Here is a 23,577-nt window from a genome sequence, read left to right as displayed (position 1 = left end):
TATATGGGTTGATGATGAGTGTGGCAAGTTGTGTTTTTGTGATTAGGATATCTAAATAAGGTAAAGCAGGAAGTTAGAGATGTAGTACGGTAGAGGAGTATATCTAAGTTTGGCAAAGAATTAAGAATAGGAATCCATCCCACATTGGAGGGTGAAGAAAAGAAAACTGAAGGTAGTTGTTGCATAAAAAGTGAGGGTAGGGGAACGGAAAAGTCACTTACATGGATGGGGTCTTTCGGCGATCAAGAATGTCCATGGCATAGGTTGGTGATCTCCATTGCACATTACGGAGAGGTGCCTGTCTAAGGTCGGCCCAAGTTGGTCGAACCTACGTCATAATTTGTGTTAGCGGGTCCTGCGTTCGCGCGGCCCTACCCATACTCTAGTTTTAAGATTATTATAAATAGGGAAAATGACACATACGTCCTATGAAGTTTCTAGGGTTTACCTTTTTAGTACCTAAACTATTTTGATGGCTTTATGAGGGAACCAAGTCCTTTTTGTCGGGTCGATTAAGTCCTTTTGGCCAAAGTGAAGGGGTCATCCGGTTACCCCTTTGCCACATTGGCATTTGTTGACCAATTCCCCTAAATTGACTTTGAATTTTTCCAATTTGTTGACCAAACTTACCACATCACCAACTGTGCTCTGTTTAAGTTCTTTAATTTGGAGAGTTCAAGGAGGCTTCTTTGATGGCGGTGCTTTTGAATAGCCCTCACTCCATCAAACCTTATTCATCGCAAAATCAAATCTCAAGGAAATTAGACCATGCTCTCGTTTGTCTCATTTGTCTAGCAGAAAATGTGAAAGGAAAAGGGGGATCAACGGCTTCAGAGGGGGTGTTTGTCTTTGAAGTCGACCGGTAAGGTGGAGGGTGGGACATAAACCGATTTCCGGAGATCAAGATTTTAAATCGACGTTGTAGAGACTGAAAACGATAACAATAGTCGTAGGGCAATCCCAAGTGGGAGTAGTAACTTAGAGCCTGCAACTACAACAAAGTTAACATAAAAGATGGAAATAGAGTCTAAAAAGTCAAACAAGAAATCGTTAGGTGATAAAATAGACACTGAAGATACATTCGATCCAGAAAAGAGTTTATCGGGTCAAGGAACTTCAAACAACAGCTCCGTATCTGGTAAATTAAGTGACGGAGTTAGCAACATTACAATAACAAATGGGAGTAGTAAAATGAACGAAAGAATGGATCTTGTTGAGAGTGGTAAGAGCAGTATGTATAGAGGAAGCACAAGCACCAATGTAAGTGATGAAAGCAGCTGTAGCGGTTTAAGCAACAGTGTGAGCAAACCGCATAAATCAAACAATTCAAGATGGGAAGCCATCCAGGCCGTTAGATCAAAAGACGGGGTTTCTGGTGACCTCTAGATTGTTGCCTTCCGGTCCGACCAACAGGAATACGAAGGGGAAAGTGGCAGATCGGTGATGGGAAGGCTGGAAAGATCGACAGAAGGAGGTGGGGAGGTCTATTTCCGGTGGCCTTCAACTTCGATTAGGCCATCTTCATGGCCGATATGGTGTTTGATGGTAGAAGCAGCTCACACATGGGTGTCTGTGGTGGTGTTGCTCGGCAGGAGGAAGAAGGGAGGGGCCTAAGTTTTGGGTATGTGGCACTCAAACCGGTTATAACAAGTCAAGAGCACTAAAAAGACAGGTAGACCACGAGTTTGTTCCCTCATAAAGTCACTTAAAAAGTTACGTGACTAAAAAAGTTAACCCTAAAAAGTTTATAGGGCGTATATGTCATTTTCCCTTATAAATATATATTTCCAAACGGACGTCTTGTCTTTGTTGGTGTATGTGATTTATATTATATAAGAGGGAGTTCAAAGCCAAAAAAGAAACCCATGCGTAATTTCTGTTGATTCAGATTTGGTTAGGCCCATGCGGAATTTCTGTTGACTCAGATTTGGTTAGGTTGCATCGATCATAGTCAAGTAACAAATCATCCCCATCATCAAGTGGTTATGAGGATAGGATACATATATATCTGTCTCTCCTTAGAAACCTTAAACCTGAAAATAACAAATAAATAGAATAGGTAACTTGGATTAGAAGCGGGTAAATTAAAAAAATTAATGACAAATATCAAGATTTCTTTGTGCTGCTGCGTTGGGTAGTCTCATGGTTTATAATTTATATTAATATTAACATATGGTAGCTATATTAATTAAGCAAATTAAGCGATTGCAGTGAAGCCATTAGTTGAGTCGGTTGCATGCATGTGACTGGATGAGAAAATAAAATAATAATACCTGGGCAAAGTTAATGAGTCCCACATCGCCTCAAACAAAGCAAACAGAGAATGTTGAGTGGGTTCAAAAGGGAAGGCTTTTCGCTTAAGGAAATTTCATACCTTTCTCGGCCTTTTGGCTAAGATCAAGTGTAGTATCTGTTCTTATCAGTTTAATATCTGATATGTGGGCCATCGTCCCACTCGATATTAATCTTATTTTTTATTGGGAAAGATCCGTCACAATAGCTTGCTATTTGGGTCTTTGAGTGTGGCCTTGGCCTTGGCGTTGCACTATTGCCTTGGCATGGCGCACCCCTCCAAATCCAAAGTTTAAGCTTAGCTTTTCTAATGCATCCGTGCTGGCCACTTCCACGCACTAAAGTTATAAGCACTTAAGGAGAGTTGCAGCAGGTACCATTGACCCTTGTAGTTTACCATGATTAATTAATAATCCAGATGACTTGTACGCTCCATGCCTGAGGCCATCCCACATACCCTGCACCAAAGAAAACTGAGCAAGAACCAATTCAGTTTGTGAGTTAAAGAAAACTATGGTATTAACATCAATAGCAAGAACCAGTTCATTTTTCCAACTGCAGGCTGCCCAAAAATGCTAGATAGAGTTGCCATGCATATCACTGATTGCAGCAATCCATACTATCAAAACCTCACAAAAAATGATAAAACAAGTATAAATTCACAAGGGATGCATCATGCATGGGAATCGATTCGTCACCTTCAACGCCAAACTCTTCCATCAGGTTACCATTCGTCCGGTATTCATTCCCCACCCTTGCTATTATCAAAACGACACAATCATTTCACCCATCAACTAAGAAACCAGGATCCCGTTTCGTAAAGTAATGAAGATTTTGTGGCTATTGAGTTCACCAAAATGTCCAAATATGTAAAACCGGGAGTTTAACTGCAAACCCGGCGGAACATATGTCATACAAGGTCCTCATATCAAGTATAGAGCTTCACGACTAAAAATAGAGAATCATTAAAAACGATGGACGATCAAGACAAAATCTTAGTTGTCTCTTTGAGCCTAAGCCTGAGATATAAGATACAAAGTTGAGCAGGTTGTGCCAAGCCTCTGGCATTGCAACTACATTATTGTCGATTATCTAATTATAATTTTCACAAATAATGCCAGAGAACGATTTTGGTAAGTTTTTTCGATTTCAAATAAAAATTTTCCAAACGATTTCAAACACATTTTTTTCGATTTTGGTAAGTTCAAACATAATTTTTTTCGATTTCAAACACAACTTTTTCGATTTCAAACACAATTTTTTCGATTTTAAACTAATTTTTTGACCAGCACCCTTTCAATTTTGTTAAGTCTTCTTTGTGTTTTTACGAATTTACCCCTGCCCATGTGACTTCCTCCGAGATTTTCCAATTTATCATAGCTGAACGAGTTCCGCAGAGACCCTTCCTATGGAAATCATGGTCATTTTATGATAGTTGCAATTTTTTGGTCATTTTCTTCAACCACACCTTCTTTTGTGGTCATTTGTTGATTTTCCCTACTTTTTTTTCTCTTAAATTGCCAATAATTTTACCTATAAATATGTTTATACTCCGTTCCTTAAAAACATTTATTTACCCCAACTGTTCTTTTGCTTAATAAATCTACACTATACTGTACATAGGTAAACTCTACAAAAAAGTATTTTCTTTAATGAAAGTGTGTGTGTCCAAAAACACTACCTACATATCGCACCCCTATACATGCTTGAAAATAACTTTATAAACCATACCAAAAGCCTTAAAAAATCCCTAGAATAAGTGTAAGTGTCTATAAAATGAATTGGTATGGTCATATAAATTCTATACAACCTTTAAATAAATTGGAATGTGCATATCAAAGCCCCAAACAAAACCCATAGTTTGCCAAAATTTTGCATGACTTGTAAAATGTTGTATAAGCTGTAACATATATGGTCGTACCAAATCCATTAGGTCTTACATATTTTGAATAGGTTTCACATTGTCTTTAAAACACCTTGTAAAGTTGTACCAAAGGTGTTGAGACTCTCTCTCTCTCTCTATCTATCTTTTCTTTTTTTCAAAAATAATGGTTGTTGCCCATTTTCAAGATTCACACTCTTTTTAGTCGACTTAGGGACCAATTTCAATATTTAAGAACCCTCATAGGATACTGGAAATATTGATCCAAAACAAATTTCTACCTGCAATAACACAAAAATCATTAAATCTAACAATTTCTTCATTTTTCAACATCTTAGCACATCTAGTTACATTCCTCAATAGATTTAGCAATACATTCAAATCAAAAATCGAAAATCTAAATGTTTTCCAATCGATTCTTCTACCATTAGAGACAATATCTCTAACTGATTATCAGTCTCCCTAGATATTTGATCCAAAATTTGGTGATTTACTCTATGTATTAAGCGGCATATTTGTCAAACATTTTTGCACATACAAGGATTATATTAAATTATTAGGATGAAAATTGATCTATTTGGTCTTAAAAAATATATTTTGCATCCATTGGGGGCGATAAGGAGTATAATAAGACATACACCATACTCAACATCAACAAAGTTGGTAAAGGTTAGTTTTAAAATGGTTTCAAATACATATGCTTGTTGTCCAATGAGAATTACAAGCTTTCAATAGGTTTGGATAAATTTAACGAATGAAATCATGCTTTGTTCACCTTAGCTAATGCATAATCATTTGATGGCCAGAGTTAAGAGATTTTGCCGGAACTTTTTGGTTTAGCCAGCAATAGATGGATTTGGTTGTTTCTGATAGTGATTATTGTATTTTACTGTTTCTAACAATTGTATGGTATTTGTGATGTTGAATACAAAGTTATCAAATTATAAGCTTTCTTTCTTTTACCTGAAACTCTAGAACATTATGAAAGGTCGGATTCCTTATATTCTTTCCAACAATATAAGATAAATAAAATAATAACTCTCTATTCTCCTTTTCCCTTTCCATATTTTTCTTTTCGGCCCCTTTCTTTGAACAAAACTCGAGAACACAATGTCAAGGCATATATAGTTTTTAATTATCAGTTTTACTATTAGCAGAAATATAACTGATCCACAGTTTACACATAGAATATCAATTTTCAGCGAAATGGTCGAGTCGTGGTCAAAGATAAGGCGGTTTTATGCCATGGATGCGCACGGGTAGTTGTGTATAACAATACGTACGTGAAAAAGTGTTATCATAAGTGGCAATTTTTGTATAGAGAAAGAAGCATGAAATATTGATTAGAGCAAAGCGTGATTGTACATATAAGCAACATATATATTGCAAAATAAATATTTTGCGTGAAGGGACGATAAAGGAATTGGGTAGATGTAGCTGAGTGTCACTTTTGCAGGCCTTGAAGCACAACATCGTCCAAGGGCATCACCAAGATTTTTTGCATCGTCTTGAGAAGCATGGAGGTGATAGTCTGATATATAATATATTTTGTTTATTTGGTAAAGTAATAGCAGGGATGAAATGCAAGCAAGTATTATATGGGTTGATGATGAGTTGAGATTGAGTGTGGCAAGTTGTGTTTTTGTGATTAGGATATATATAAATAAGGTAAAGCATGAAGTTAGAGATGCAGTACGTAGAGTTGTATATGTAAGTTTGGCAAAGAATTAAGAATAGGAATCCATCCCACATCTTATATGTAAGTTTGGCAAAGAATTAAGAATAGGAATCCATCCCACATCGGAGGGTGAAAAAAAGAAAAGTGAAGGTAGTTGTTGGATAAAAAGTGAGGGTAGGGGAACGGAAAAGTCACTTACCTGGACGGGGTCTTTGGGCGATCAAGAAGGTCCATGGCCTAGGTTGGTGATCTCCATTGCACATTACGGAGAGGTGCCTGTCTAAGGTCGGCCCAAGTTGGTCGAACCTACGTCATAATTTGTGTTAGCGGGGGCCTGCGTTCGCGCGGCCCCTACCCATACTCTAGTTTTAAGATTATTATAAATATATATTTCCAAACGGACGTGTTGTCTTTGTTGGTATATGTGATATATATTATATAAGAGGGAGTTCAAAGCCAAAAAAGAAACCCGTGCGTAATTTCTGTTGATTCAGATTTGGTTAGGCCCATGCATAGTTTCTGTTGACTCAGATTTGGATAGGTTGCATCGATCATAGTCAAGTAACAAATCATCCCCATCATCAAGTGGTTATGAGGATAGGATACATATATACCTGTCTCTCCTTAGAAACCTTAAACCTGAAAATAACAAATAAATAGAATAGGTAACTTGGATTAGAAGCTGGTAAATTAAAAAATTAATGACAAATATCAAGATTTCTTTGTGCTGCTGCGTTGGGTAGTCTCATGGTTTATAATTTATATTAATATTGAAATATGGTAGCTATATTAATTAAGCAAATTAAGCGATTGCAGTGAAGCCATTAGTTGAGTCGGTTGCATGCATGTGAGTGATTGAGAAAATAAAATAATAATACCTGGGCAAAGTTAATGAGTCCCACATCGCCTCAAACAAAGCAAACAGAGAATGTTGAGTGGGTTCAAAACGGAAGGCTTTTCGTTTACGGAAATTTCATACCTTTCTCGGCCTTTTGGCTAAGATCAAGTGTAGTATCTGTTCTTATCAGTTTAATATCTGATATGTGGGTCATCGGCCCACTCGATATTAATCTTATTTTTTATGGGGAAAGATCCGTCACAATAGCTTGCTATTGGGGTCTTTGAGTGTCGCCTTGGCGTTGCACTATTGCCTTGGCATGGCGCACCCCTCCAAATCCAAAGTTTAAGCTTAGCTTTTCTAATGCATCCATGCTGGCCACTTCCACGCACTAAAGTTATAAGCACTTAAGGAGAGTTGCAGCAGGTACCATTGACCCTTGTAGTTTACCATGATTAATTAATAATCCAGATGACTTGTACGCTCCATGCCTGAGGTCATCCCACATACCCTGCACCAAAGAAAACTGAGCAAGAACCAATTCAGTTTGTGAGTTAAAGAAAACTATGGTATTAACATCAATAGCAAGAACCAGTTCACTTTTCCAACTGCAGGCTGCCCAAAAAGGCTAGATAGAGTTGCCATGCATATCACTGATTGCAGCAATCCATACTATCAAAACCTCACAAAAAATACAAAAAATGATAAAATAAGTATAAATTCACAAGGGATGCATCATGCATGGGAATCGATTCGTCACCTTCAACGCCAAACTCTTCCATCAGGTTACCATTCGTCCGGTATTCATTCCCCACCCTTGCTATTATCAAAACGACACAATCATTTCACCCATCAACTAAGAAACCAGGATCCCGTTTCGTAAAGTAATGAAGATTTTGGGGCTATTGAGTTCACCAAAATGTCCAAATATGTAAAACCGGGAGTTTAACTGCAAACCCGGTGGAACATATGTCATACAAGGTCCTCATATCAAGTATAGAGCTTCACGACTAAAAATAGAGAATCATTAAAAACGATGGACGATCAAGACAAAATCTTAGTTGTCTCTTTGAGCCTAAGCCTGAGATATAAGATACAAAGTTGAGCAGGTTGTGCCAAGCCTCTGGCATTGCAACTACATTATTGTCGATTATCTAATTATAATTTTCACAAATAATGCCAGAGAACGATTTTGGTAAGTTTTTTCGATTTCAAATAAAAATTTTCCAAACGATTTCAAACACATTTTTTTCGATTTTGGTAAGTTCAAACATAATTTTTTTCGATTTCAAACACAACTTTTTCGATTTCAAACACAATTTTTTCGATTTTAAACTAATTTTTTGACCAGCACCCTTTCAATTTTGTTAAGTCTTCTTTGTGTTTTTACGAATTTACCCCTGCCCATGTCACTTCCTCCGAGATTTTCCAATTTATCATAGCTGAACGAGTTCCGCAGAGACCCTTCCTATGGAAATCATGGTCATTTTATGATAGTTGCAATTTTTTGGTCATTTTCTTCAACCACACCTTCTTTTGTGGTCATTTGTTGATTTTCCCTACTTTTTTTTCTCTTAAATTGCCAATAATTTTACCTATAAATATGTTTATACTCCGTTCCTTAAAAACATTTATTTACCCCAACTGTTCTTTAGCTTAATAAATCTACACTATACTGTACATAGGTAAACTCTACAAAAAAGTATTTTCTTTAATGAAAGTGTGTGTGTCCAAAAGCACTACCTACATATCGCACCCCTATACATGCTTGAAAATAACTTTATAAACCATACCAAAAGCCCTAAAAAAATCCCTAGAATAAGTGTAAGTGTCTATAAAATGAATTGGTATGGTCATATAAATTCTATACAACCTTTAAATAAATTGGAATGTGCATATCAAAGCACAAACAAAACCCATCGTTTGCCAAAATTTTGCATGGCTTGTAAAATGATGTATAAGCTGTAACATATATGGTCGTACCAAATCCATTAGGTCTTACATATTTTGAATAGGTTTCACATTGTCTTTAAAACACCTTGTAAAGTTGTACCAAAGGTGTTGAGACTCTCTCTCTCTCTCTCTCTATCTTTTCTTTTTTTCAAAAATAATGGATGTTGCCCATTTTCAAGATTCACACTCTTTTTAGTCGACTTAGGGACCAATTTCAATATTTAAGAACCCTCATAGGATACTGGAAATATTGATCCAAAACAAATTTCTACCCGCAATAACACAAAAATCATTAAATCTAACAATTTCTTCATTTTTCAACATCTTAGCACATCTAGTTACATTCCTCAATAGATTTAGCAATACATTCAAATCAAAAATCGAAAATCTAAATGTTTTCCAATCGATTCTTCTACCATTAGAGACAATATCTCTAACTGATTATCAGTCTCCCTAGATATTTGATCCAAAATTTGGTGATTTACTCTATGTATTAAACGGCATATTTGTCAAACATTTTTGCACATACAAGGATTATATTAAATTATTAGGATGAAAATTGATCTATTTGGTCTTAAAAAATATATTTTGCATCCATTGGGGGCGATAAGGAGTATAATAAGACATACACCATACTCAACATCAACAAAGTTGGTAAAGGTTAGTTTTAAAATGGTTTCAAATACATATGCTTGTTGTCCCATGAGAATTACAAGCTTTCAATAGGTTTGGATAAATTTAACGAATGAAATCATGCTTTGTTCACCTTAGCTAATGCATAATCATTTGATGGCACAGTTAAGAGATTTTGCCGGAACTTTTTGGTTTAGCCAGCAATAGATGGATTTGGTTGTTTCTGATAGTGATTATTGTATTTTACTGTTTCTAACAATTGTATGGTATTTGTGATGTTGAATACAAAGTTATCAAATTATAAGCTTTCTTTCTTTTACCTGAAACTCTAGAACATTATGAAAGGTCGGATTCCTTATATTCTTTCCAACAATATAAGATAAATAAAATAATAACTCTCTGTTCTCCTTTTCCCTTTCCATATTTTTCTTTTCGGCCCCTTTCTTTGAACAAAACTCGAGAACACAATGTCAAGGCATATATAGTTTTTAATTATCAGTTTTACTATTAGCAGAAATATAACTGATCCACAGTTTACACATAGAATATCAATTTTCAGCGAAATGGTCGAGTCGTGGTCAAAGATAAGGCGGTTTTATGCCATGGATGCGCACGGGTAGTTGTGTATAACAATACGTACGTGAAAAAGTGTTATCATAAGTGGCAATTTTTGTATAGAGAAAGAAGCATGAAATATTGATTAGAGCAAAGCGTGATTGTACATATAAGCAACATATATATTGCAAAATAAATATTTTGCGTGAAGGGACGATAAAGGAATTGGGTAGATGTAGCTGAGTGTCACTTTTGCAGGCCTTGAAGCACAACATCGTCCAAGGGCATCACCAAGATTTTTTGCATCGTCTTGAGAAGCATGGAGGTGATAGTCTGATATATAATATATTTTGTTTATTTGGTAAAGTAATAGCAGGGATGAAATGCAAGCAAGTATTATATGGGTTGATGATGAGTTGAGATTGAGTGTGGCAAGTTGTGTTTTTGTGATTAGGATATATATAAATAAGGTAAAGCATGAAGTTAGAGATGCAGTACGTAGAGTTGTATATGTAAGTTTGGCAAAGAATTAAGAATAGGAATCCATCCCACATCTTATATGTAAGTTTGGCAAAGAATTAAGAATAGGAATCCATCCCACATCGGAGGGTGAAAAAAAGAAAAGTGAAGGTAGTTGTTGGATAAAAAGTGAGGGTAGGGGAACGGAAAAGTCACTTACCTGGACGGGGTCTTTGGGCGATCAAGAAGGTCCATGGCCTAGGTTGGTGATCTCCATTGCACATTACGGAGAGGTGCATGTCTAAGGTCGGCCCAAGTTGGTCGAACCTACGTCATAATTTGTGTTAGCGGGGGCTTGCGTTCGCGCGGCCCCTACCCATACTCTAGTTTTAAGATTATTATAAATATATATTTCCAAACGGACGTCTTGTCTTTGTTGGTGTATGTGATATATATTATATAAGAGGGAGTTCAAAGCCAAAAAAGAAACCCGTGCGTAATTTCTGTTGATTCAGATTTGGTTAGGCCCATGCATAGTTTCTGTTGACTTAGATTTGGATAGGTTGCATCGATCATAGTCAAGTAACAAATCATCCCCATCATCAAGTGGTTATGAGGATAGGATACATATATACCTGTCTCTCCTTAGAAACCTTAAACCAGAAAATAACAAATAAATAGAATAGGTAACTTGGATTAGAAGCTGGTAAATTAAAAAATTAATGACAAATATCAAGATTTCTTTGTGCTGCTGCGTTGGGTAGTCTCATGGTTTATAATTTATATTAATATTAACATATGGTAGCTATATTAATTAAGCAAATTAAGCGATTGCAGTGAAGCCATTAGTTGAGTCGGTTGCATGCATGTGAGTGGATGAGAAAATAAAATAATAATACCTGGGCAAAGTTAATGAGTCCCACATCGCCTCAAACAAAGCAATCAGAGAATGTTGAGTAGGTTCAAAACGAAAGGCTTTTCGTTTACGGAAATTTCATACCTTTCTCGGCCTTTTGGCTAAGATCAAGTGTAGTATCTGTTCTTATCAGTTTAATATCTGATATGTGGGTCATCGGCCCACTCGATATTAATCTTATTTTTTATGGGGAAAGATCCGTCACAATAGCTTGCTATTGGGGTCTTTGAGTGTCGCCTTGGCGTTGCACTATTGCCTTGGCATGGCGCACCCCTCCAAATCCAAAGTTTAAGCTTAGCTTTTCTAATGCATCCATGCTGGCCACTTCCACGCACTAAAGTTATAAGCACTTAAGGAGAGTTGCAGCAGGTACCATTGACCCTTGTAGTTTACCATGATTAATTAATAATCCAGATGACTTGTACGCTCCATGCCTGAGGTCATCCCACATACCCTGCACCAAAGAAAACTGAGCAAGAACCAATTCAGTTTGTGAGTTAAAGAAAACTATGGTATTAACATCAATAGCAAGAACCAGTTCACTTTTCCAACTGCAGGCTGCCCAAAAATGCTAGATAGAGTTGCCATGCATATCACTGATTGCAGCAATCCATACTATCAAAACCTCACAAAAAATACAAAAAATGATAAAACAAGTATAAATTCACAAGGGATGCATCATGCATGGGAATCGATTCGTCACCTTCAACGCCAAACTCTTCCATCAGGTTACCATTCGTCCGGTATTCATTCCCCACCCTTGCTATTATCAAAACGACACAATCATTTCACCCATCAACTAAGAAACCAGGATCCCGTTTCGTAAAGTAATGAAGATTTTGTGGCTATTGAGTTCACCAAAATGTCCAAATATGTAAAACCGGGAGTTTAACTGCAAACCCGGTGGAACATATGTCATACAAGGTCCTCATATCAAGTATAGAGCTTCACGACTAAAAATAGAGAATCATTAAAAACGATGGACGATCAAGACAAAATCTTAGTTGTCTCTTTGAGCCTAAGCCTGAGATATAAGATACAAAGTTGAGCAGGTTGTGCCAAGCCTCTGGCATTGCAACTATATTATTGTCGATTATCTAATTATAATTTTCACAAATAATGCCAGAGAACGATTTTGGTAAGTTTTTTCGATTTCAAACAAAAATTTTCCAAACGATTTCAAACACATTTTTTTCGATTTTGGTAAGTTCAAACATAATTTTTTTTCGATTTCAAACACAACTTTTTCGATTTCAAACACAATTTTTTCGACTTTAAACTAATTTTTTGACCAGCACCCTTTCAATTTTGTTAAGTCTTCTTTGTGTTTTTACGAATTTACCCCTGCCCATGTCACTTCCTCCGAGATTTTCCAATTTATCATAGCTGAACGAGTTCCGCAGAGACCCTTCCTATGGAAATCATGGTCATTTTATGATAGTTGCAACTTTTTGGTCATTTTCTTCAACCACACCTTCTTTTGTGGTCATTTGTTGATTTTCCCTACTTTTTTTTCTCTTAAATTGCCAATAATTTTACCTATAAATATGTTTATACTCCGTTCCTTAAAAACATTTATTTACCCCAACTGTTCTTTAGCTTAATAAATCTACACTATACTGTACATAGGTAAACTCTACAAAAAAGTATTTTCTTTAATGAAAGTGTGTGTGTCCAAAAGCACTACCTACATATCGCACCCCTATACATGCTTGAAAATAACTTTATAAACCATACCAAAAGCCCTAAAAAAATCCCTAGAATAAGTGTAATGTCTATAAAATGAATTGGTATGGTCATATAAATTCTATACAAGCTTTAAATAAATTGGAATGTGCATATCAAAGCACAAACAAAACCCATCGTTTGCCAAAATTTTGCATGGCTTGTAAAATGATGTATAAGCTGTAACATATATGGTCGTACCAAATCCATTAGGTCTTACATATTTTGAATAGGTTTCACATTGTCTTTAAAACACCTTGTAAAGTTGTACCAAAGGTGTTGAGACTCTCTCTCTCTCTCTCTATCTTTTCTTTTTTTCAAAAATAATGGATGTTGCCCATTTTCAAGATTCACACTCTTTTTAGTCGACTTAGGGACCAATTTCAATATTTAAGAACCCTCGTAGGATACTGGAAATATTGATCCAAAACAAATTTCTACCCGCAATAACACAAAAATCATTAAATCTAACAATTTCTTCATTTTTCAACATCTTAGCACATCTAGTTACATTCCTCAATAGATTTAGCAATACATTCGAATCAAAAATCGAAAATCTAAATGTTTTCCAATCGATTCTTCTACCATTAGAGACAATATCTCTAACTGATTATCAGTCTCCCTTGATATTTGATCCAAAATTTGGTGATTTACTCTATGTATTAAGCGGCATATTTGTCAAACATTTTTGCACATACAAGGATTATATTAAATTATTAGGATGAAAATTGATCTATTTGGTCTTAAAAAATATATTTTTCATCCATTGGGGGCGATAAGGAGTATAATAAGACATACACCATACTCAACATCAACAAAGTTGGTAAAGGTTAGTTTTAAAATGGTTTCAAATACATATGCTTGTTGTCCCATGAGAATTACAAGCTTTCAATAGGTTTGGATAAATTTAACGAATGAAATCATGCTTTGTTCACCTTAGCTAATGCATAATCATTTGATGGCACAGTTAAGAGATTTTGCCGGAACTTTTTGGTTTAGCCAGCAATAGATGGATTTGGTTGTTTCTGATAGTGATTATTGTATTTTACTGTTTCTAACAATTGTATGGTATTTGTGATGTTGAATACAAAGTTATCAAATTATAAGCTTTCTTTCTTTTACCTGAAACTCTAGAACATTATGAAAGGTCGGATTCCTTATATTCTTTCCAACAATATAAGATAAATAAAATAATAACTCTCTGTTCTCCTTTTCCCTTTCCATATTTTTCTTTTCGGCCCCTTTCTTTGAACAAAACTCGAGAACACAATGTCAAGGCATATATAGTTTTTAATTATCAGTTTTACTATTAGCAGAAATATAACTGATCCACAGTTTACACATAGAATATCAATTTTCAGCGAAATGGTCGAGTCGTGGTCAAAGATAAGGCGGTTTTATGCCATGGATGCGCACGGGTAGTTGTGTATAACAATACGTACGTGAAAAAGTGTTATCATAAGTGGCAATTTTTGTATAGAGAAAGAAGCATGAAATATTGATTAGAGCAAAGCGTGATTGTACATATAAGCAACATATATATTGCAAAATAAATATTTTGCGTGAAGGGACGATAAAGGAATTGGGTAGATGTAGCTGAGTGTCACTTTTGCAGGCCTTGAAGCACAACATCGTCCAAGGGCATCACCAAGATTTTTTGCATCGTCTTGAGAAGCATGGAGGTGATAGTCTGATATATAATATATTTTGTTTATTTGGTAAAGTAATAGCAGGGATGAAATGCAAGCAAGTATTATATGGGTTGATGATGAGTTGAGATTGAGTGTGGCAAGTTGTGTTTTTGTGATTAGGATATATATAAATAAGGTAAAGCATGAAGTTAGAGATGCAGTACGTAGAGTTGTATATGTAAGTTTGGCAAAGAATTAAGAATAGGAATCCATCCCACATCTTATATGTAAGTTTGGCAAAGAATTAAGAATAGGAATCCATCCCACATCGGAGGGTGAAAAAAAGAAAAGTGAAGGTAGTTGTTGGATAAAAAGTGAGGGTAGGGGAACGGAAAAGTCACTTACCTGGACGGGGTCTTTGGGCGATCAAGAAGGTCCATGGCCTAGGTTGGTGATCTCCATTGCACATTACGGAGAGGTGCATGTCTAAGGTCGGCCCAAGTTGGTCGAACCTACGTCATAATTTGTGTTAGCGGGGGCTTGCGTTCGCGCGGCCCCTACCCATACTCTAGTTTTAAGATTATTATAAATATATATTTCCAAACGGACGTCTTGTCTTTGTTGGTGTATGTGATATATATTATATAAGAGGGAGTTCAAAGCCAAAAAAGAAACCCGTGCGTAATTTCTGTTGATTCAGATTTGGTTAGGCCCATGCATAGTTTCTGTTGACTTAGATTTGGATAGGTTGCATCGATCATAGTCAAGTAACAAATCATCCCCATCATCAAGTGGTTATGAGGATAGGATACATATATACCTGTCTCTCCTTAGAAACCTTAAACCAGAAAATAACAAATAAATAGAATAGGTAACTTGGATTAGAAGCTGGTAAATTAAAAAATTAATGACAAATATCAAGATTTCTTTGTGCTGCTGCGTTGGGTAGTCTCATGGTTTATAATTTATATTAATATTAACATATGGTAGCTATATTAATTAAGCAAATTAAGCGATTGCAGTGAAGCCATTAGTTGAGTCGGTTGCATGCATGTGAGTGGATGAGAAAATAAAATAATAATACCTGGGCAAAGTTAATGAGTCCCACATCGCCTCAAACAAAGCAATCAGAGAATGTTGAGTAGGTTCAAAACGAAAGGCTTTTCGTTTACGGAAATTTCATACCTTTCTCGGCCTTTTGGCTAAGATCAAGTGTAGTATCTGTTCTTATCAGTTTAATATCTGATATGTGGGTCATCGGCCCACTCGATATTAATCTTATTTTTTATGGGGAAAGATCCGTCACAATAGCTTGCTATTGGGGTCTTTGAGTGTCGCCTTGGCGTTGCACTATTGCCTTGGCATGGCGCACCCCTCCAAATCCAAAGTTTAAGCTTAGCTTTTCTAATGCATCCATGCTGGCCACTTCCACGCACTAAAGTTATAAGCACTTAAGGAGAGTTGCAGCAGGTACCATTGACCCTTGTAGTTTACCATGATTAATTAATAATCCAGATGACTTGTACGCTCCATGCCTGAGGTCATCCCACATACCCTGCACCAAAGAAAACTGAGCAAGAACCAATTCAGTTTGTGAGTTAAAGAAAACTATGGTATTAACATCAATAGCAAGAACCAGTTCACTTTTCCAACTGCAGGCTGCCCAAAAATGCTAGATAGAGTTGCCATGCATATCACTGATTGCAGCAATCCATACTATCAAAACCTCACAAAAAATACAAAAAATGATAAAACAAGTATAAATTCACAAGGGATGCATCATGCATGGGAATCGATTCGTCACCTTCAACGCCAAACTCTTCCATCAGGTTACCATTCGTCCGGTATTCATTCCCCACCCTTGCTATTATCAAAACGACACAATCATTTCACCCATCAACTAAGAAACCAGGATCCCGTTTCGTAAAGTAATGAAGATTTTGTGGCTATTGAGTTCACCAAAATGTCCAAATATGTAAAACCGGGAGTTTAACTGCAAACCCGGTGGAACATATGTCATACAAGGTCCTCATATCAAGTATAGAGCTTCACGACTAAAAATAGAGAATCATTAAAAACGATGGACGATCAAGACAAAATCTTAGTTGTCTCTTTGAGCCTAAGCCTGAGATATAAGATACAAAGTTGAGCAGGTTGTGCCAAGCCTCTGGCATTGCAACTATATTATTGTCGATTATCTAATTATAATTTTCACAAATAATGCCAGAGAACGATTTTGGTAAGTTTTTTCGATTTCAAACAAAAATTTTCCAAACGATTTCAAACACATTTTTTTCGATTTTGGTAAGTTCAAACATAATTTTTTTTCGATTTCAAACACAACTTTTTCGATTTCAAACACAATTTTTTCGACTTTAAACTAATTTTTTGACCAGCACCCTTTCAATTTTGTTAAGTCTTCTTTGTGTTTTTACGAATTTACCCCTGCCCATGTCACTTCCTCCGAGATTTTCCAATTTATCATAGCTGAACGAGTTCCGCAGAGACCCTTCCTATGGAAATCATGGTCATTTTATGATAGTTGCAACTTTTTGGTCATTTTCTTCAACCACACCTTCTTTTGTGGTCATTTGTTGATTTTCCCTACTTTTTTTTCTCTTAAATTGCCAATAATTTTACCTATAAATATGTTTATACTCCGTTCCTTAAAAACATTTATTTACCCCAACTGTTCTTTAGCTTAATAAATCTACACTATACTGTACATAGGTAAACTCTACAAAAAAGTATTTTCTTTAATGAAAGTGTGTGTGTCCAAAAGCACTACCTACATATCGCACCCCTATACATGCTTGAAAATAACTTTATAAACCATACCAAAAGCCCTAAAAAAATCCCTAGAATAAGTGTAATGTCTATAAAATGAATTGGTATGGTCATATAAATTCTATACAAGCTTTAAATAAATTGGAATGTGCATATCAAAGCACAAACAAAACCCATCGTTTGCCAAAATTTTGCATGGCTTGTAAAATGATGTATAAGCTGTAACATATATGGTCGTACCAAATCCATTAGGTCTTACATATTTTGAATAGGTTTCACATTGTCTTTAAAACACCTTGTAAAGTTGTACCAAAGGTGTTGAGACTCTCTCTCTCTCTCTCTATCTTTTCTTTTTTTCAAAAATAATGGATGTTGCCCATTTTCAAGATTCACACTCTTTTTAGTCGACTTAGGGACCAATTTCAATATTTAAGAACCCTCGTAGGATACTGGAAATATTGATCCAAAACAAATTTCTACCCGCAATAACACAAAAATCATTAAATCTAACAATTTCTTCATTTTTCAACATCTTAGCACATCTAGTTACATTCCTCAATAGATTTAGCAATACATTCGAATCAAAAATCGAAAATCTAAATGTTTTCCAATCGATTCTTCTACCATTAGAGACAATATCTCTAACTGATTATCAGTCTCCCTTGATATTTGATCCAAAATTTGGTGATTTACTCTATGTATTAAGCGGCATATTTGTCAAACATTTTTGCACATACAAGGATTATATTAAATTATTAGGATGAAAATTGATCTATTTGGTCTTAAAAAATATATTTTGCATCCATTGGGGGCGATAAGGAGTATAATAAGACATACACCATAATCAACATCAACAAAGTTGGTAAAGGTTAGTTTTAAAATGGTTTCAAATACATATGCTTGTTGTCCCATGAGAATTACAAGCTTTCAATAGGTTTGTATAAATTTAACGAATGAAATCATGCTTTGTTCACCTTAGCTAATGCATAATCATTTGATGGCCAGAGTTAAGAGATTTTGCCGGAACTTTTTGGTTTAGCCAGCAATAGATGGATTTGGTTGTTTCTGATAGTGATTATTGTATTTTACTGTTTCTAACAATTGTATGGTATTTGTGATGTTGAATACAAAGTTATCAAATTATAAGCTTTCTTTCTTTTACCTGAAACTCTAGAACATTATGAAAGGTCGGATTCCTTATATTCTTTCCAACAATATAAGATAAATAAAATAATAACTCTCTATTCTCCTTTTCCCTTTCCATATTTTTCTTTTCGGCCCCTTTCTTTGAACAAAACTCGAGAACACAATGTCAAGGCATATATAGTTTTTAATTATCAGTTTACTATTAGCAGAAATATAACTGATCCACAGTTTATACATAGAATATCAATTTTCAGCGAAATGGTCGAGTCGTGGTCAAAGATAAGGCGGTTTTATGCCATGGATGCGCACGGGTAGTTGTGTATAACAATACGTACGTGAAAAAGTGTTATCATAAGTGGCAATTTTTGTATAGAGAAAGAAGCATGAAATATTGATTAGAGCAAAGCGTGATTGTACATATAAGCAACATATATATTGCAAAATAAATATTTTGTGTGAAGGGATGATAAAGGAATTGGGTAGATGTAGCTGAGTGTCACTTTTGCAGGCCTTGAAGCACAACATCGTCCAAGGGCATCACCAAGATTTTTTGCATCGTCTTGAGAAGCATGAAGGTGATAGTCTGATATATAATATATTTTGTTTATTTGGTAAAGTAATAGCAGGGATGAAATGCAAGCAAGTATTATATGGGTTGATGATGAGTTGAGATTGAGTGTGGCAAGTTGTGTTTTTGTGATTAGGATATATATAAATAAGGTAAAGCATGAAGTTAGAGATGCAGTACGTAGAGTTGTATATGTAAGTTTGGCAAAGAATTAAGAATAGGAATCCATCCCACATCGGAGGGCGAAAAAAAGAAAAGTGAAGGTAGTTGTTGGATAAAAAGTGAGGGTAGGGGAACGGAAAAGTCACTTACCTGGACGGGGTCTTTGGGCGATCAAGAAGGTCCATGGCCTAGGTTGGTGATCTCCATTGCACATTACGGAGAGGTGCCTGTCTAAGGTCGGCCCAAGTTGGTCGAACCTACGTCATAATTTGTGTTAGCGGGGGCCTGCGTTCGCGCGGCCCCTACCCATACTCTAGTTTTAAGATTATTATAAATATATATTTCCAAACGGACGTCTTGTCTTTGTTGGTGTATGTGATATATATTATATAAGAGGGAGTTCAAAGCCAAAAAAGAAACCCGTGCGTAATTTCTGTTGATTCAGATTTGGTTAGGCCCATGCATAGTTTCTGTTGACTCAGATTTGGATAGGTTGCATCGATCATAGTCAAGTAACAAATCATCCCCATCATCAAGTGGTTATGAGGATAGGATACATATATACCTGTCTCTCCTTAGAAACCTTAAACCTGAAAATAACAAATAAATAGAATAGGTAACTTGGATTAGAAGCTGGTAAATTAAAAAATTAATGACAAATATCAAGATTTCTTTGTGCTGCTGCGTTGGGTAGTCTCATGGTTTATAATTTATATTAATATTAACATATGGTAGCTATATTAATTAAGCAAATTAAGCGATTGCAGTGAAGCCATTAGTTGAGTCGGTTGCATGCATGTGAGTGGATGAGAAAATAAAATAATAATACCTGGGCAAAGTTAATGAGTCCCACATCGCCTCAAACAAAGCAAACAGAGAATGTTGAGTGGGTTCAAAACGGAAGGCTTTTCGTTTACGGAAATTTCATACCTTTCTCGGCCTTTTGGCTAAGATCAAGTGTAGTATCTGTTCTTATCAGTTTAATATCTGATATGTGCGCCATCGGCCCACTCGATATTAATCTTATTTTTTATGGGGAAAGATCCGTCACAATAGCTTGCTATTGGGGTCTTTGAGTGTCGCCTTGGCGTTGCACTATTGCCTTGGCATGGCGCACCCCTCCAAATCCAAAGTTTAAGCTTAGCTTTTCTAATGCATCCATGCTTGCCACTTCCACGCACTAAAGTTATAAGCACTTAAGGAGAGTTGCAGCAGGTACCATTGACCCTTGTAGTTTACCATGATTAATTAATAATCCAGATGACTTGTACGCTCCATGCCTGAGGTCATCCCACATACCCTGCACCAAAGAAAACTGAGCAAGAGCCAATTCAGTTTGTGAGTTAAAGAAAACTATGGTATTAACATCAATAGCAAGAACCAGTTCACTTTTCCAACTGCAGGCTGCCCAAAAATGCTAGATAGAGTTGCCATGCATATCACTGATTGCAGCAATCCATACTATCAAAACCTCACAAAAAATACAAAAAATGATAAAACAAGTATAAATTCACAAGGGATGCATCATGCATGGGAATCGATTCGTCACCTTCAACGCCAAACTCTTCCATCAGGTTACCATTCGTCCGGTATTCATTCCCCACCCTTGCTATTATCAAAACCACACAATCATTTCACCTATCAACTAAGAAACCAGGATCCCGTTTCGTAAAGTAATGAAGATTTTGTGGCTATTGAGTTCACCAAAATGTCCAAATATGTAAAACCGGGAGTTTAACTGCAAACCCAGCGGAACATATGTCATACAAGGTCCTCATATCAAGTATAGAGCTTCACGACTAAAAATAGAGAATCATTAAAAACGATGGACGATCAAGACAAAATCTTAGTTGTCTCTTTGAGCCTAAGCCTGAGATATAAGATACAAAGTTGAGCAGGTTGTGCCAAGCCTCTGGCATTGCAACTATATTATTGTCGATTATCTAATTATAATTTTCACAAATAATGCCAGAGAACGATTTTGGTAAGTTTTTTCGATTTCAAACAAAAATTTTCCAAACGATTTCAAACACATTTTTTTCGATTTTGGTAAGTTCAAACATAATTTTTTTTCGATTTCAAACACAACTTTTTCGATTTCAAACACAATTTTTTCGACTTTAAACTAATTTTTTGACCAGCACCCTTTCAATTTTGTTAAGTCTTCTTTGTGTTTTTACGAATTTACCCCTGCCCATGTCACTTCCTCCGAGATTTTCCAATTTATCATAGCTGAACGAGTTCCGCAGAGACCCTTCCTATGGAAATCATGGTCATTTTATGATAGTTGCAACTTTTTGGTCATTTTCTTCAACCACACCTTCTTTTGTGGTCATTTGTTGATTTTCCCTACTTTTTTTTCTCTTAAATTGCAAATAATTTTACCTATAAATATGTTTATACTCCGTTCCTTAAAAACATTTATTTACCCCAACTGTTCTTTAGCTTAATAAATCTACACTATACTGTACATAGGTAAACTCTACAAAAAAGTATTTTCTTTAATGAAAGTGTGTGTGTCCAAAAGCACTACCTACATATCGCACCCCTATACATGCTTGAAAATAACTTTATAAACCATACCAAAAGCCCTAAAAAAATCCCTAGAATAAGTGTAAGTGTCTATAAAATGAATTGGTATGGTCATATAAATTGTATACAACCTTTAAATAAATTGGAATGTGCATATCAAAGCACAAACAAAACCCATCGTTTGCCAAAATTTTGCATGGCTTGTAAAATGATGTATAAGCTGTAACATATATGGTCGTACCAAATCCATTAGGTCTTACATATTTTGAATAGGTTTCACATTGTCTTTAAAACACCTTGTAAAGTTGTACCAAAGGTGTTGAGACTCTCTCTCTCTCTCTCTATCTTTTCTTTTTTTCAAAAATAATGGTTGTTGCCCATTTTCAAGATTCACACTCTTTTTAGTCGACTTAGGGACCAATTTCAATATTTAAGAACCCTCATAGGATACTGGAAATATTGATCCAAAACAAATTTCTACCCGCAATAACACAAAAATCATTAAATCTAACAATTTCTTCATTTTTCAACATCTTAGCACATCTAGTTACATTCCTCAATAGATTTAGCAATACATTCGAATCAAAAATCGAAAATCTAAATGTTTTCCAATCGATTCTTCTACCATTAGAGACAATATCTCTAACTGATTATCAGTCTCCCTAGATATTTGATCCAAAATTTGGTGATTTACTCTATGTATTAAACGGCATATTTGTCAAACATTTTTGCACATACAAGGATTATATTAAATTATTAGGATGAAAATTGATCTATTTGGTCTTAAAAAATATATTTTGCATCCATTGGGGGCGATAAGGAGTATAATAAGACATACACCATACTCAACATCAACAAAGTTGGTAAAGGTTAGTTTTAAAATGGTTTCAAATACATATGCTTGTTGTCCCATGAGAATTACAAGCTTTCAATAGGTTTGGATAAATTTAACGAATGAAATCATGCTTTGTTCACCTTAGCTAATGCATAATCATTTGATGGCAGAGTTAAGAGATTTTGCCGGAACGTTTTGGTTTAGCCAGCAATAGATGGATTTGGTTGTTTCTGATAGTGATTATTGTATTTTACTGTTTCTAACAATTGTATGGTATTTGTGATGTTGAATACAAAGTTATCAAATTATAAGCTTTCTTTCTTTTACCTGAAACTCTAGAACATTATGAAAGGTCGGATTCCTTATATTCTTTCCAACAATATAAGATAAATAAAATAATAACTCTCTATTCTCCTTTTCCCTTTCCATATTTTTCTTTTCGGCCCCTTTCTTTGAACAAAACTCGAGAACACAATGTCAAGGCATATATAGTTTTTAATTATCAGTTTTACTATTAGCAGAAATATAACTGATCCACAGTTTACACATGGAATATCAATTTTCAGCGAAATGGTCGAGTCGTGGTCAAAGATAAGGCGGTTTTATGCCATGGATGCGCACGGGTAGTTGTGTATAACAATACGTACGCGAAAAAGTGTTATCATAAGTGGCAATTTTTGTATAGAGAAAGAAGCATCAAATATTGATTAGAGCAAAGCGTGATTGTACATATAAGCAACATATATATTGCAAAATAAATATTTTGCGTGAAGGGACGATAAAGGAATTGGGTAGATGTAGCTGAGTGTCACTTTTGCAGGCCTTGAAGCACAACATCGTCCAAGGGCATCACCAAGATTTTTTGCATCGTCTTGAGAAGCATGGAGGTGATAGTCTGATATATAATATATTTTGTTTATTTGGTAAAGTAATAGCAGGGATGAAATGCAAGCAAGTATTATATGGGTTGATGATGAGTTGAGAT

General features: G+C 35.5%; 10 non-coding genes across 10 annotated transcripts; all 10 read left to right on the top strand.

Moving 5' to 3' along the window:
- Positions 1-213: 213 nt before the first annotated feature.
- On the top strand, positions 214-376 carry LOC145110665 (U1 spliceosomal RNA). Its single transcript, XR_013710028.1, has one exon. It is a non-coding gene; the product is annotated as a U1 spliceosomal RNA (small nuclear RNA).
- Positions 377-2,370: 1,994 nt separating this feature from the next.
- Positions 2,371-2,572, top strand: LOC145110020 (U2 spliceosomal RNA). The gene has a single exon (XR_013709415.1). It is a non-coding gene; the product is annotated as a U2 spliceosomal RNA (small nuclear RNA).
- A 3,471-nt stretch (positions 2,573-6,043) lies between these two features.
- LOC145110590 (U1 spliceosomal RNA) lies at positions 6,044-6,207 on the top strand. The gene has a single exon (XR_013709957.1). It is a non-coding gene; the product is annotated as a U1 spliceosomal RNA (small nuclear RNA).
- A 620-nt stretch (positions 6,208-6,827) lies between these two features.
- Positions 6,828-7,023, top strand: LOC145109979 (U2 spliceosomal RNA). The gene has a single exon (XR_013709372.1). It is a non-coding gene; the product is annotated as a U2 spliceosomal RNA (small nuclear RNA).
- Positions 7,024-10,502: 3,479 nt separating this feature from the next.
- LOC145110603 (U1 spliceosomal RNA) lies at positions 10,503-10,666 on the top strand. Its single transcript, XR_013709970.1, has one exon. It is a non-coding gene; the product is annotated as a U1 spliceosomal RNA (small nuclear RNA).
- Positions 10,667-11,286: 620 nt separating this feature from the next.
- Positions 11,287-11,482, top strand: LOC145109978 (U2 spliceosomal RNA). The gene has a single exon (XR_013709371.1). It is a non-coding gene; the product is annotated as a U2 spliceosomal RNA (small nuclear RNA).
- Positions 11,483-14,959: 3,477 nt separating this feature from the next.
- Positions 14,960-15,123, top strand: LOC145110602 (U1 spliceosomal RNA). Its single transcript, XR_013709969.1, has one exon. It is a non-coding gene; the product is annotated as a U1 spliceosomal RNA (small nuclear RNA).
- A 620-nt stretch (positions 15,124-15,743) lies between these two features.
- Positions 15,744-15,939, top strand: LOC145109976 (U2 spliceosomal RNA). The gene has a single exon (XR_013709370.1). It is a non-coding gene; the product is annotated as a U2 spliceosomal RNA (small nuclear RNA).
- A 3,428-nt stretch (positions 15,940-19,367) lies between these two features.
- LOC145110588 (U1 spliceosomal RNA) lies at positions 19,368-19,531 on the top strand. The gene has a single exon (XR_013709956.1). It is a non-coding gene; the product is annotated as a U1 spliceosomal RNA (small nuclear RNA).
- Positions 19,532-20,151: 620 nt separating this feature from the next.
- LOC145109999 (U2 spliceosomal RNA) lies at positions 20,152-20,347 on the top strand. Its single transcript, XR_013709392.1, has one exon. It is a non-coding gene; the product is annotated as a U2 spliceosomal RNA (small nuclear RNA).
- The last annotated feature ends 3,230 nt before the right edge of the window (positions 20,348-23,577 follow it).

The sequence above is a fragment of the Lactuca virosa genome, chromosome 4 (assembly GCF_052849685.1).
Source record: "Lactuca virosa cultivar CGN04683 chromosome 4, Lactuca_virosa_CGN04683_v6, whole genome shotgun sequence".
Lineage (NCBI taxonomy): Eukaryota > Viridiplantae > Streptophyta > Magnoliopsida > Asterales > Asteraceae > Lactuca > Lactuca virosa.
Note: the sequence above shows the minus strand (reverse complement) of the source record. Positions and strands in the feature narration are given on the sequence as shown.